Raw genomic sequence first — 16,035 nt, 5'->3', positions numbered from 1 at the left:
AGGAGCATGGAGCTCTAACCGCCTGAGCCACCGGGCCGGTCCCTCTAATGGAGTTTTAAAAATTTTTTAGGATTCTCTCTACATAACATTATAACATCTGCAGGTTGAGCTTTACTTCTTCCTTTCCAATCCTGATGTCTTTTATTTCATTTTCTTGCTTAATGGCCTTGACTAGAACTTCCAATACAATGCTGAATACAAGTGGCAAGAGCAGGCACCCTTGTTTCCAATATTTTTTACTTTATAATTTTTCCCCAAATTATAAAGATAATTTCATTAGCTAGGGAAATTTTGGTGGTAATAGTAGTTGTCATTTTTTTAACCTTGTTAATGGAAATGCTTTTAATATTTTCCTCTTGAACATAAGCTGGCTTAGGGGTTAAAATAGATTCATGTTAAGGAAGTGTCACATAGTCTTATTCTTTTATGAATTATTTTTGAGTCACAAATATATGTTAAAAGTTTTTATCAACTTTTTTTCAGTCTGTAGAGTTGATCTTCCTTAGATCCATTCCTAAGATAGATGTCCTAATATTTAATCATCCTGGATATCTGAAATAAATCCCATTTTGTCATTACTCTTTGAAGATATTCCAGGATTCTTTCTCCTAATATTTTATTTAGTATTGTCCTATCAATATTTATAAGTGAGATTAATGGGCACTTTTTTCCCTACAGCCTTTGTCACATTTAGTATCAAAATTATTCTTGCATCAGATAAAGAATTTGGAAGGTTTCTTTCTTTCTCTACGTACAGGAATAGCTTCAATAGTTTTGAAATGATCTGTTCCTTAAAGATGCAGCGTAGTCCCCTATGCAAAGCACCTGGTGCTTTTTGTGTGGGATGGTTCTTTGGACTTTCTATTGCGGTAATCAATTTGTTTAAACTTTCTTTGTAAACAAAGAAAGTTTGTTTAAAATCAATTTGTTTAAACTTTCTTTTGAGAGCAGATTTGGTATAGTTTCTTAAAGAATCCAAATTATTGCCTGAAGTATATTTTGCTTTTTTTCTTAATTAACTTAGCTAAATGTTTACCTTTCTGTGTTTTTTTTTTCCTTCAATCAACCAGCTTTTGGATTATTTAATTCTACCATTTTTGTTGTTGTTTTCCAATTAAGTAGTTTCTACTTTTGTCTTTTTAACCTCTTCTCTCTGCTTTCTTAGATTTATTTTGCTGACCATTATTTACCTTCATTTAAATGCTTACTTCATTTGTTTTCATTCTTTCTTAATAGTTCATATAGTGACAATTTCCAGCTGCCTTGTAATTTATTCACCTGCGGATAAGACCTAGTTTGAAATATTTGTAGATCCAGATTCTAGGATGTTTGTGTCAGCATGACCTGGAATATAAGCAATTTATATCTGCTTAAGAACCAAAATCATTTACACAGGCACTGATAGGCAATGACAAGGCTGGTCAAACTTAGTGTTGGACATAACTTTAGTCTGCTAAAGGATGGCTAGGCCCTGAACTTTATGCAAACTTTTTGCACGGTAACTTGTTTACTCCACCTCAGATGGAAACTCCGCCCCATGTACCTAACACTGACTAAAATTTCCTGCTTCACCTTATTGTTTTTGCAATACTTGACGCAGTTCGCTAAGTTCAAGACTCCCTCTAAGCAATTTTAGTATACACTTCCTCTTTCTACAGCCACCTGTCCCATGGTCTCGGCATATAAAAGTTTTGCTTTCGTATTCTTTCTCAGAGATGTTTCAACTTAGGGTTTGAGTGTCTCTTACTGCTACTAGTAGTCTCCCATCATCAAGTCTTGCCTTGCTAATATCCAGACTTTCATTTCTGCTTCATACCATAAGAGTTGGAAAGACGCTTTGAGTCCCAGAACACCATTGATTTTGGATGATAATTTTGTTGTTAGTGAGTTTTGCTTATTAAATAGCATATTAACACATGTAGTAGGTTTTTGGAACCCCTTAGAAAAATCCCTAGCTATTCTGAACAAATCCAGGTCAATGAACCACTATTCTGGCATATTGTAAAAGTATTTAAAATGTTTCCTCTGTTACCAGTATCACATGGGATTTGATAGTAATGTTTTTATGATTGTTATTTTCTAAATAGTCTGCAATTCTATTTGGAATTTTCTCTTGGGCCCAAGAGCTGTTTAACCCAAGATATTTTATTTCCAAGTAGGTAGGGCTTTTGTTTCCTTGTTCTGATATTGCTTTCTCATTTATTGCATTGCTACTAGAGGAAGTTGTCTGTACTGTTTTATCTTTTTGGAATATATTGAGCTTTCCTTTTTAATTGGAAATATAAATAGGAGATATATCTGTTTTCAGAATAACAGAATTTGACATATATCAATCAGCTCTATCTTATAAATTATGATATTTAAGTCCTTTATATTCTCTTTTTTATGCTTTGTCATGGACTGAGGAGTCCATGTGAATTAAAGCATCCTGCCACTAATGTATTGCTGTCTACTTCTCTGTGTAGACCTTAACTTTTGCTTTAAGGGCTCTGCTTTATTGATGCTGTTATTTGTATACAGAGATTCATAACTGTTGTCTCTAAATTATATACTTTAGCATATGAAGTGCCCTTCTTTGTAATGCTTTTTGTTCTGAACTCAGTCATATTTGAAATTAAGATTGTGACCACTTTTGTTTACATTAACCTAGTCTGATTTACCTATTCATTTATCACTTTTTTAATTTTCATTTTCCATTCTTCTGAATCCCTTATTTTCAGGTGTTTTTTTTTTAAAGTGTAGAATTTTTTTTGTACCCCACATAACTTTTCCCCTATAAGTGGATGAGTTTAACTCATTTATAATTATTACAATTATTTATAATTATTGATATGAAAGATATGTTTAGTCATGGTTATGTCATGTTATTTTGTTACGATTCATGTTTTCAAAGTTAAAAATAATTTCCTGTGTGAGATTTTGCTTATTTATATGTGCATTTCTCCTGATGATTGTTTGTGTTTTTGTCTAATGTCTAATCTTCTCTTTCTTTAGACAGTACTATACTGTCTGAGCAATAATTCATAGTATTCCTCTTCCACTTCTCCTCTCTCTCCACAGCTTCCAAATTTTAATTATATTATCTTAATGTTTATCTTTCTGTTTAATAACAATAATTTCCACATTTGTAAGTCTTAGTCTTACTTATCAGCAGTCCCTGTGATATCTACCTTATGCTTTCTACTCATCGCTTCTTTGATAAAATTTGTCCACTGGTACATTCTGCAAATGAGTTAATGTAAATAGTATCCCTAAGATCCTGTGTTTTCAAAATCATTTTCCTTTATACTTGAGCAATGGTTTCATTGGATATAAAATCCCTGGGTACCCCCTTCTTTCCTTGAGGATTTTGTCTGTTTTGCTTTGTCTACAATGTCTTCTAGGAATGCATGTTGAAGAGAAATCTGAAGTAGGCCTAAGTTTTCTTCATTATGAGTAATATATTTTCTTTGACTTTCAAAGAATGCTTTATTTTTGAAATCTAATAATTTTATGAGCACCTATATTGGTGCTGACCATTTTAAAAAATAATATATGCCCTTTTACATTTTCAGACTCAAGTCTCCTATATCTGTAATTTTTTTTTTGAGTTATATTTTTAATTTTCTTTCTTATTCCTTTATTTTTTCTTCTTTGCTTTCAAAATCTATGGATGTATGTTTTTCTCAGTTCTGGCTAATTCATATCATTATATTTGTATATTACCTCTCCTCTTTTCCCATTATTCTTTCTATTTAGAACTCTAAGTGTTAGATCTTCTCATTCTACATTCCATATCTTTTAACCTTTTTTTTTTTTTCCACATTGTCCATTTCCTTTTTCCCTTCACTGCATTCTGGATCAGTTCTTCAGAGATATCTTCTGAGTTATCTAATTTAGTTAATCCCTCCACTGAGGTTGTTGCTGTTTTAGGTTCTTATTTTGTCACTAACAATTATATTTTTTTATTTCTGGTTTCTTTTTAATTGTTTCCATAATGTTTCTGTTCATTCATTTCCAAAGTGTTTCTAGTTGAATGTTCACTTTTTCAACTGCATGATTTATTTAAACGCTTCACACATCATCTATTTTATGTTGTACGTATGTAATTGTAATTCCAATCCTTGAAATCTTTGGGGAATCTAAGTCTCTTGTTTCTGCTGACTCTCACTCACGATTATGGTGTTCTTGTGTGTTTGGTAACCTTGTTTGTGAATTCAGTGCTTGATCATAATCTGTGGGAGTCCTCTGAACCAAATTTGGAGAACTCTCCTCTCCAAAGTAGAAGACAAAGAAGTAGACAAAGTTTGTTTCTACTTCTGTCAGTAACAAAGACCACTTCAGAGCCCTCCTTGGGGTTTTGGCTTAGAGTGTCTCATGTTCAGTTTGTCCACATGCTACCATTCCAAGGTTTGGTACACACAACAATTGTGTTGCCATGGAAACACTTTCTCACCGCCAACGCTGTACTTCCTGGCTTCCTGCCCATCCAAGCAGCTTCCTGTTACTGTCTCTCTACTGTTCTCCACGCCATCAGAAATGAGGCTTTTGATCCAGTATTTTGTGTGTGAGTATGATCCTGATTTCTCCCCAGCCAATGGAAACAGGACATAACAGGGATGTTCACAATGCAAACTCTCTCTTCTCCCCCACTATCACACATGCACACTGTTTTCTGCAAATACAACTTGTCCATGTGATCAATATGTTGCTGCACTTTCTCTGCTTCTTGGAATAATATGGGATCCAAGAAAATTCTTGCAACCACCTTTGAATCTCATTCCTGCCTTTGAAACAAAAGATTTTGGCTATCCACAAGAGACTGAAGTTATGCCCTTAACCTTCAAGCAATATATTTTGCTACTTAACCCTATCCCTAACCCAAATCCAATCCTAAGCCCTAAATCTAATGAGATTTTTCTAAAATAGGCACTCTTAGCATCCTCCCATACTCAACCCTTCTGCTTATTTTGTAATTCAGCAATTTGTCTCGTAGGGTTTTTTTCTTCTCATCCTTCTTATTACTTTGGGGTGATTACCCCTCAAAAAGGAAAAATGCTAACTTCACACTACTGTTTTCAAATCTTAAGTGCCACTACATTCTTTGTGACAATTTCATTTCTGAAGATGGCAAATACACTTTAAAAACTGTGTTTGGCAGTTTATCTGCCACTAACACAGTTACGCTAATATTCCATTACCAGGTACAGCTCATCTTGGTCTAAAATTTTTCCCCCCTTCTTCCACCTCCCTCCTCCCCTCCAGTTCAAGCTGTTGTTTCTCACTCTAGTTGTGTAGGACAGTTCCCTGGACCATACTGGTATTATGAGCCTTGCGCTCCTCCCCGGCTGAAGCAGTCAGTCTCCAGTCAGCCGCTCACAGCAGCTCACGGCAGCTCTCACCGGCCGCCCAGCTCCAGGGAGAGCCATTGTTCACAACCCTAGCTGTGGAGGGCGAAGCTCACTGGCCCACGTAGGAATGGAACCAGCAACCTCGTCCTTAGGAGCACAGCGATCCAACCACCTCAGCCACGGGGCTGGCCCTAAAATATTTTTATAACACTTTTATTTTACATGTGGTTACTACTGTGTGGTCTTATATCCCCAATGTTTAAAGAAATGTTATCAAAGATGTTGAAAGTGTTTTACTAAAGCAAAAACATAGTGATGAAAAGAGCAATGTAATATTAAAGCTCAAAATGTCATAAATGTAAAAAATAAACAGGACCTCGATTTTTAGATAAGTGAAGAGGCAAATGTGATAATTTCATAGAAACAAGTGAAAAAGAAAAACATGAAAAAAGTGTGACAGTGGATAGCTGAGAATTAGCAATCCAGCTATTTTTTTCATTATGTTATCTTCTAAGAAACTTTATCAAGTTTCAGCATGAAGTGAAATATGCTTTCAACTTCTAACAAAACACTGTAACCTCTGGCAGGCAACCCAATTAAATTTTTCATTACTGAAATAAACAATATGCTTACAAAATTAAATAATTATTTTTGCTAAAATCAGAAATGTAACTGTACATGAACTTCATTTCTTTAGCATACATTTTGCTTTAATCCAAGCTAGCTTTGTGTAGCCTAACAGAACTATGACTCACTTGCACCAGATCCTTCTACCTGTACACATACCATATGTCCACTCCCTTTCATCATTAAGCCCTTAGGACATAGGTTCTGCTCCAAACTCATTTAAGAAGAAAGCTTCAGGTCTATCAACCATGACCGAAATACAATAACCAGACCTCAAACTAGAATAAGGTTTTAGTCAAACAAAGAAAACACCATGGCCTTAGTGATGTTTCAGCTCCAGACTCGTGAAAGCAGAACGGCCCCACCTACTGCGTCCCCTGGGAACCAGACAGAACAATGCCGTGACTGCCACCAGGACCCAAAGCCATGATCAATTGCCCGCTGCCTTAGCCCCCACCAATCAGTGGAGCCCATGATCATGATTAATGATTTCTCCCTAATATAACCCAGCCACTAGAGGCCATCAGGAGCCAGGTTTTTGAGAGCACAGGCTCACCTGTGTCTCCAGGCTTGGCATCAATTCTTTAAATAAATCTTTACTTTCTTTGCTGCAATCTCCTGTTCGTGTTTTGTTTGGCTTGGATGCATTCAGGCAAATGGACCCTTTGAGTCTGTGGCAATAACAGGATCACATCGAGAAGTGAACACCAGGAGGTGGGGATTGCGGGGCCACTTTAAGAGTCTGTTTACCATAATACCTTTCAATGCTGAAAGATTAATGTTTGATTATGCCCTAGACCCTCATGGGGGTATCTCATAATATCTGGTATATACACCATGATAGCTTTCTAAAATCCTGAAATTTTAAAATTTTGAGACATATCTGTATTCATGAGTTTTGGATAAGGTACTATATTACTATCCTCATTTTACAAGTGAAAAAACTGTTACCAAGGAGTTAAGTGACTCAGTCTAAGGAAAACTCACTTCCATATGTTTCTCCTCTCCTCTCAATACTCACTAATATACTACCTCACTTCCGACACCCGCTGTGTGGGTCTTCTCTACATCAAGCAATTCTTCAATACCTATAACATAACCCAATTCTGACACTATCTCTCTGGAGATAGTGTCCGATCTATTTGGAGATAGTAGTTCAGTCCTACAAGTACCCTCCCCACCCCACCCCCACTTCAGATGCCAATCACAACTCCAGGTTACCTGCTTTCTGACCTACTGACTATAAATTGGAGGTTCCCATGAACACCTCCTGGAGTTCAATTAATTTGCTAGAGCACCTCACAAAACTCAGGAAAACATTTTACTAGATTACCAGTTTGTTATAAAAGAATATAATTCGGGAACAGCCAGATGGAAAAGATGCATAGGGCAAGTTTTGTGGAGTCTCGGAGCTCCCATGCCCTCTCTAGATATACCACTCTCCCCAAATCTCCACGTGTTCACAAACCTAGAAGCTCTCCAAAAGCTGTCCTTTGAGTTTTTATCCAGGCTTCATTACACAGACATGATTGATTAAATTACTGGCCATTGGTGATTGAGTCACCCTCCAGCCCCTCTCCCCTCCCCAGAGGTGAGGGGCGGGACTGAAAGTTCCAACACTCTAATCATAGTTGGTTTCCCTGGCAACCAGCCCCAGCCTTAACAAACCCTCAGGTGTAGCTGAAAGGGGGTTTTTATGAATAACAACCTTAAGGCTTAACCTTTAAGGCTCTGGAGCTATTTCAGGAAACCAGGTCAAAAGACCAAATAATATATTAAAAGATGTTCCCATTGTTGTTAGGAAATTCCAAGTTTTAGCTCTGTGCCAGAAACAAAATGAAAGCCAAATATTTATTTATCATAAATAATACCACACTCACCTTAAGCAAAAACAAGGCTTGGACTCTGAGGTCAGAACCTAAGGTTTTCCACACATGCAGACTCCAGGGTTCTGAGATTTAGGAATCCATGATGGAGAGGTTCCAGGAGCTATCACCGCCACAAGAGCAAGCCAGGACTGCAGGCTTCAGAGCCCCTGATACAGAGGTCCTGTAGATGCACTTGCTGCTTACCACCAGCGCACTTCTTCTCTGTCCCTGGAGAGCACCCGCCACCTGCTTCTGAAGGTGGTCAAGGATGCTAGGTGGGGACTAAGGAGAGGTGTAGCTTTGGGGGAAGCCACCACCTGGCTCAGCTCTGTGTAAGACGTGCTGTGATTCACTCCCCACATCCCCCTCCATTCTTCACACTGTGGCTCAAGTGTTATCAATTTTCTTCTTTAAACTTTCAATGTTTTCCATTTCATTTGAATAACAGTCTAATGCAAAAGCCCCTGGCTTTTCCAAGCCTATCTGCTACTATTCCACCCTCCATTCAGCCGCACAAACTTCCTTTAGTCCTTCAAACTTTACCAAGTACAGTTTTTGATTCAGAATCTTTCTCTTTCTTCGGCATGATTAGCTCCTTTTTATCCTTCAGGCCTGTTAAATTAATTAAACAAGGAGGCTGTTTGACTGAGGTAGTTGGCTCTAAAGCCCTGGCGGCCAACTAAATAAACTAAATAAATAACTAAATAAGTAAGCAAACTAAGCCTATAAATGCCTCAGGTTACAATATCAAAGCATTAAGGGCAACTAATCACAAACAGCCAAGTAGGCTTACATTACAGCCAATCAAATAATTTCCTTTCTTTGTTTCCATACTTCCTCTATAATCTCCCTATCATCCCCACCATCTTGTCTGCAGAGAGCTCCTACTTTCTGTTTTGCACCACTCAAGGCATACCTTGGAGATACTGCAGGTTCGTTTCCAGGCCACTGCAGTAAAATCATTACTTTTTGCTGGTGAAGGGTCTTGCCTTCAGTTTGTAAAAAACACAACACCTATAAAACGCAATAAAACAAGATTTACCTGATATCTCTCTCTAGCACCTCCCCACCCTCTCCCTTCCCCTTCCTGTCTTCTTTTTTATAGTCTCCACATATTGTTTGCGTGCTTGTTTTCTATCTCTCCCACTAACTTGTAAACTCCTAGAGGGTATGTTTGGTTACTGATATATCCTGCCTGGCACATAGGAGGTATTAACTATTTGCTTGAATGAATGTAATTAATGGATTTTTAAAGCCTAGCTGATGGAAATACCAGGCATTCAATTTCTTTGCAGATGACTAATAAATATGAGGTAGAAATTACATAACTTTGTAAAAATAAAAATAACAAGTGTAGTTAACTAGAAAAAGACAAGGGCTTAAACTGTCATTGCAGTGGCTCTCAGTATCCTGAAGAAAGAACAAAATTGCCACTATGGGAACAGAGTCCCAGAGAGCAGTTTCCAGGCCTTTGGCATCGTGTGGGGCCTCGCGTGGGGAGGTGCTGACTTGGGTAGTAAATGACCATCAACTGTGATTGGTTGGCCATCAGCTGTAACCCGTTGGCCAACTGGCTACTGATGTAACTGTGGGGCTGCGTTGATTGATTGGTTGGTTGGTAGGCAGAGAAGTGAATGGCGGACTGCGGATCGTGTGGCTACTACTTGCGTATGTCTTGCCCTGCCGCCAGAGAGAATATAGTGGTATGACTCCCCTATCTATGGCTCCGTGGATGTTCCTTTTTGGCCTAGCTACATCCTGTGTTCTTATGTGGGGAGCGGGACCAGAGACCCCACAGGCCGCCCCGCATGACACCACACTTCTCACTGTTATGAAACTATTATAATTATTGTTTTGGCTCTGAGTAAGCTATTATTCTTACTAATTTTTGAAATATTTGTGATATTTAATTACTTTATCTAAAAATCAGTGGTCTGTTTATGAGTTGGGTTTATTCTGCTCTTGCCCTCTACTCTGGGTCCTACTAGGCCTCTTTTATAGACTGCATACACTGGGATCCTTGACCTCTAACTTCTGGTTGGGTTGAAGCTATGAGAGGCACCAGCAGGAGAGGAAAAGGAGAATGGAAAACACGTCAGAATATCTATTCTTCCAGCTCCCTCCTGGCTGGGTTGCCATAGCCTGGCTATATCCCTCTACTGACCCAAAAGTCATAGCTCCCTCTAGATGGCTTTACCTATGGCCGCTCTCTCCAGGTTTTGGTAACTGCTCCCTCCCCACCCTTTCAGGACTAGGAGAGGTAAGAGCTTCCTCCTATTGCTAGTCCTAGGGTACTAAACCACCCTTACCCCTTATTGTGACAGGGTTCTAAGAAAGCAGTTCCCAGGCTCTCAGCCCCACATACAAAGTCACTAGGAGAGCAGTTCCCAGGCTCTCAGTCCTGCTTACAAGGTCACTGGCTGCCTATGCATGGGCAGGACACATCCCTAGGCAAGCGCTTCTATAACTAGCTGGCTGGAAGCCACCTTTGTTCCACATGCTATATAACTGTTGTGGCTACTCCAGCAAATGTGGGTATTGCGGATAATGTCAGGTGCATAGATGTTGCCTCCTGTGCCCCCACCATTGGGGCTGTGATACAGAAGGATCCCTTGTTGGGGTGTTGGCGAGTGTTGCTTCCCCCTTCCTACCTCTCAACGGGCTGCCATCGAGAATATAGTGGTATGAACCCCCTGTCTTTGGCTCCATTATTGTTCCTTTTGGGTCATACCATATCTAGTATTCACCTGCCCAGGAGGGAGTGGAGCTCCTGCGTTACCCATGGCATTATACCCCTGCTTTCCCTTAACTCCACCCATACCTTTGTAAACAGCCTCTTTATTAACATCTCCTTGAGTATCCTGTTTGAACTTGCCCAGCTTTCTCCTGCTTGAATCCTGAGTCATACATTGTATGCCTCAAACTCCTGGGAACTTGAAAGACACAGGTCTACAGTGAAGGGAACCAAACTTTTGCCACCTTGAAGCTGCCATTTCGGGATATTGATTTAAGGTGGTTATTAAGAAATAAGACATGACCCGCCCACTTCCTGCCTAAGAGATTCATATGGAAAGGCCTACTCCAGGAAGGGAAATGTTAGGATGTCCCCCTTAGCCTGAATAGCCCAATTTGAATTAAATATGGTAACTAGGAGGGCTTCAGATAGGGGCCTGTTAGTTAGATACACCCTGTGTCCCATTGTTTCTGGGTTGCCTAGCAAGAATTTGCCTGCCTTGTGTTTTTAACTCTTCCTCAGCTATTTACTTGTAAATCACCTTTTCTCACTTCCTAAATCTAAGACCCCATTCCCCGCCTTTCTCCTTTATCCAAAATATCATATAAACCCTATATTTTCTCACTGTCTTTGGAATTTTCATGCTTATGTAAATTCACCACGAACATGTATTAAAATTTGATTTTTCTCCTGTTAATTTCTGTTAATTTGATTATTAGTCTAGCTAGAAGAACTTAGAAGGTAGGAGGAAAAGTACTAATTTTTTTTTAGCAGCCATGATAGCTGAGAACTCAATAAAATCAATGGCCAGCTAATGGAAAATTTTAACAATACACAAGAATTCACGAGCATAGGCAGTATTGTTTCCAGTTTGGAGTAAGACATCATAATAGATATATTTAAAAAAATGAAATAAAAAGAGCACGTGTTATTTTCACATTGCCATGAATTAAGGGCACTCCTACTTGGAAAAAACCGGCACATGGTAGAATATAAAGTAGTGGCTCATCTGGCTTATCTTTATTCTGTTTATCTTCAGCCCCCTTCAGAGTTATAACCTAAAAATCAGGTTTAAAAAAATATATTGGACAAGAGATTGGCAAACTGAGGTTCTAGTTCCATCTTTGCCAATTGTCTGCTCAGAAATCTTGAAAAATCAGTCAACTTTTCTGAAAGTTTCCCAAACTGTAAAATTAAGGTGTTGGAATAAATTATTGCTATGATATCTTTTAGCTTTAAATCTCTGATAGCTGTATTTTATATGGTGAACACTGTCAAACATTTTTATTTTGAAAATTAGGGACAGTACTATATATACATAGTCATGCTTAAGAACCCAGCTCTACGTCCATATTGCTTGGTTTCAAATCCCAGCTCTACAATGAGTAGCCACGTGGACTGGGCATGTTTCTTAATCTCTTTGGGCCTCTGTTTCCTCATCTGGAAAATGGGTGATAATGATAAAAATAACTACCGATCAGGGTTGCTTTAAGGATTAAGTAAATTAGAACTTGTGAAATATTTACTGTGTGTAAGGCATTATTCTAACCACTCAATAAATGTTCACAGTTATCATTTATAAGATCAAAAGACACAGACAATTTACTGATCTAGTAGGCTTTTATTCAGCAATTCATAAGTGAGGCAGCATCAACTCTAGCAGCAGATGGAGAGGAGCTCTGAAGAGCTGTACAAGGCAAGAAATGTCTACAAAGTGAGAAGGAAGGTATACTGGGCATTTGCTAATTGGTTAAGCAGGGCTACTTTCTTTATATGGAGCAAAGGAAAGTCTAGGAGCAGGGTCATGTAACTTGTATTAAGCAAGTAAGTGCTGATTGTTTGGCCTAGGACTTCCCTTTTCTGAGAGAGCTGAGCATAGAAACATAGTTAAATTCCAGTTGGCAGTCAGCATAAGTGACTCCACCTTAGGCTTATTCTGGACACTTTAACAATAGCCAACTGAAATGATTTGGAGTTAACAATAGGTGATGATGTATATGTTATACTTTATTAAAACAGGAATTGATATTTTGAATCGAAATATAAGCAGGATGGCTTAAAAGTGAAGAGCCTAACTCATAGGCTTTTCTTATATTTTGAGATATGACATGTAAAGATGATTTGAACAAAAATTTATTGCCATTAAAAAATTGTAAGATATATATATAGTTATACTTAATCATTTAATATAATTATTATACTTTTATACATACATACACTAGGAATAAATAGCATGATTTAAGGAAAATAATATTGCTTATTATTCTTATGTAACCTACCCTGAGGAACTAGCTATAATAAAGTTTTCTATATATGGTATCTAGGGTAGGAGGAGGTTCTGAGCTAGAGGACACTACAATAAAGTGGACACAGCAAACCAAGAAGTGAGAAAGAGAAAATGACTTTTGTCCTTAACCTTGTCCTGTCCACAAATCACTTACCATGTACCAGAAAAGACTTCCATTCTTAATAACCTTGCATTCCAAGATAAACCATGAATAACAGGAATGTCCTAAAAGCCTTGACTAACAGGAAATCCTAAAAACTTTGCCTCCCAAGATAAGCCACAAAAACAATAACATCCTGTTTTCCATACCAAAAGAGGGGAACATACTGTTCTTATCCAGTCTGAACTGTCAATTGCCGTATCTGATCTATAAATATCTGCCATATCATTTGAGCTACAAATCCCTCTTATTCTATTTGACGAGCCACTATTTTTGAAAACCTGGTTCCCTTGAACTGCTAGTAAAAATGTTCCTGTGTTCATATTTGTCTCGGAATTTATTTTGACAGAGAGCTCCTGAAAAGTCAGTAGTTGGAACTGATTTTCTTGGGAAGTCCTGAGGTTGGATGCACCGAGAGCTATTTTCAGGGGCGGGCCACTTGTGTAGTTGCACAGGACCCCGCCCTTGGTTTAATGCTCTATAACCATCTGGAAATTCTTAATAACTTTTTAAAAAGGGGCTCTGCAATTTATATTGCTGGTCTTAGATGCACCATAAACCTCTCTCCTGAGCACCCAAAAGGAGTAAAAAGTCTTTGGACTCTGACAGACCTTTTTATTTGGTAAGCTCTCACCTTCATCTATAACATAATATACTTGTTTGATGGTTACATGAGATCACAGAAGTAAGTGTTTACCATGTTTGACACCTAGAAGGTCCAAAATGGTTCTGAATTGTCCCATTTTACTTTCTTTGAATTACAGTTATGTCTTTATACCGTCTACTTTTCTTCTCAGCAAGAGTCTAACTAGAATCAGCAATTCCTTTGAACAAGTATTTATTATGAGAGTTGGGCTACTTATGTGTTCATTTCTTGGCTTCCCATTCATTCTTCCTATTACAATCATGCTATATCCTCCACCACCACCTCAGTGACAATCAGTGACCTTCTTGTTGCTAAATCACCTTGAAGTGTTATCATACTTGACCTCTCTACAGCATGTGACAATTTTGATCATGTTTACCTTCTGTAGCACCCCACTACTTTTTTCCCTGCCTCTTTGTGTGCTCCTTCTCAGTGTCAATTGCCAGCCAATTGCTGTTCATCACCTCTTTCTCCAAGGAACTTGTTCTCGCTTTGTATACATGTATTGGGCGAGCTCATCTCTTCCTTCCATTTCCATCTATATGATATGAATATATAATTGTTCGGGTGTTTTTGATAGCGAGATAGAGAAAATTCAACTTGGCTGATTTTAATAAACAACAAAGGGTATTAACTGAATAATGTAACAGAAAGTAAGTGTTGAAGTAAATTTCTAAGCCCAATGACGGAGCTGCTCCTGCCCAGGATGCCATGTCAGCAAATCAAAACGTGGATAAACTTTATGTTCCTGTAAATGCTCTGCTTAAGCAGAAGTGTAGTTTATCCAGCCATCCAATCCCCAACTGCCAGGAATCTGTAATGATTTCCTTATTCTCAGATATGCAACCCCAGCCTATCAACTTCAGCTAAATACTCCTTACTTATTCCCCGATTGAGCTGTTAGCCTTATATGGAAATTTCTACCCTCCTAGCCAATCATACCCTGTTTCTTTGTTGCTGCTTCAAACATTCTATAAAACTCACTCTTGCCAAAACATCCCTCAGGAAGAGTGCTCCACTGCATGTGGGGTACTGTATGCCCCTAATCCAGGATTGTTTTCCCTTGAATAAAGGACATCAAACTCATTGCTAAATTGTTTGATTTTTGTCATTTGATAGTAGAGAGGAGGGGTGGTGTTCAGGTATAGTTCAATCAGGACCCTAGCTGTTCTCCTGTGATTCTCTTACTTTGTCTTCCTCTATTTAATTTCATTCACCATGACAACGCTGAGAAAAGAGAGTGTGTTGCTTCACAAAGCATTGTCATAAATTTAAGGAAACTTCATTCCCAGAAATCGTCAGTAAAACTTTTCCTCTTTTTTTTTTCACTTTATATCCCTTAACTCATTTAATTGTCACAATAACCCTATGAGAGTGAACACATTTTTTTCATTGTGTTACTTATTTATTTTTAATTAAAATTCATTGAGGTGACTTTTCCTCCTGATCGACCCCAAACAGGTCACATGCCCATGTGCCCATACTGTTACTGTGGCTGAGGAAATATGGTCATTTCTTGATTGGTATAGGCCTGCTAATCTTTGAATCAATCACAGCAACAATAACTGATCAGTTTAATCTAGACCCACCTCTGAAGATGGTGGGTCTCCAAACCACATGGCTGTTACAAAATGAGGAATGGATGAAATGAGTATGTCAAGGCAACCACATGTACATCATATCTATCTTATCAGTGGCAAGAGACTCAAAATAAATTCTTGTACAGTTATGCTAAGTATCTGAGAGGCTGGTTTGTATATACTGCATGAGGCCTTAAAATTTCCAGCAAATTACTGTAAAAATAGTTCTAAGAATTGTGATTTCATGAGGAGTTACACATCTTTGACCTTTAAAATAACTGGCTACAAATAACTAGGACTTACCTTGTTATGTAATTATTAACTTACCTTGTTATGTAATTGGTATTTTCTTAAAAGAAAAAACCCCAGCTGTGATTACTTTTTTGACTATCTAGAAGAATGCAGGCACTCAAAGCTGAACACTTCATAATACTGGGGCAGTGACCTGCATTCTCCTGGTCTTGAAGAATCATGCAATCAATGGGAAGACCTAGATGGACAGCTGTGCAACATTCAAGCTGGGCAAAACTCAGCAGGTAGGAAAGACCATGAAATCCCGTCCTTATCTGTTCTGTCAAGGTCTTCCATGGTCTTCCAAAATCTAATTGGCTCCCAGAGCAACAGAGGATTCTTGCACAAAATTACTATATTTGTAAGTAAATGGATGTACTGTCACAGCTATTTAACCTCTTCTTTAAAAGTAAACCAGCACAATATCCAGATTTATAGCTCCAAGTCTATTTTCCATAGGCACTTCAAAATCCACATGTCCAAAATTTAAATAATCTCCCCTCTCTTCAAAA

Source organism: Rhinolophus hipposideros (assembly GCF_964194185.1).
Source record: "Rhinolophus hipposideros genome assembly, chromosome: 9".
Taxonomy (NCBI): domain Eukaryota; kingdom Metazoa; phylum Chordata; class Mammalia; order Chiroptera; family Rhinolophidae; genus Rhinolophus; species Rhinolophus hipposideros.
This window is presented reverse-complemented; position numbering follows the sequence as displayed.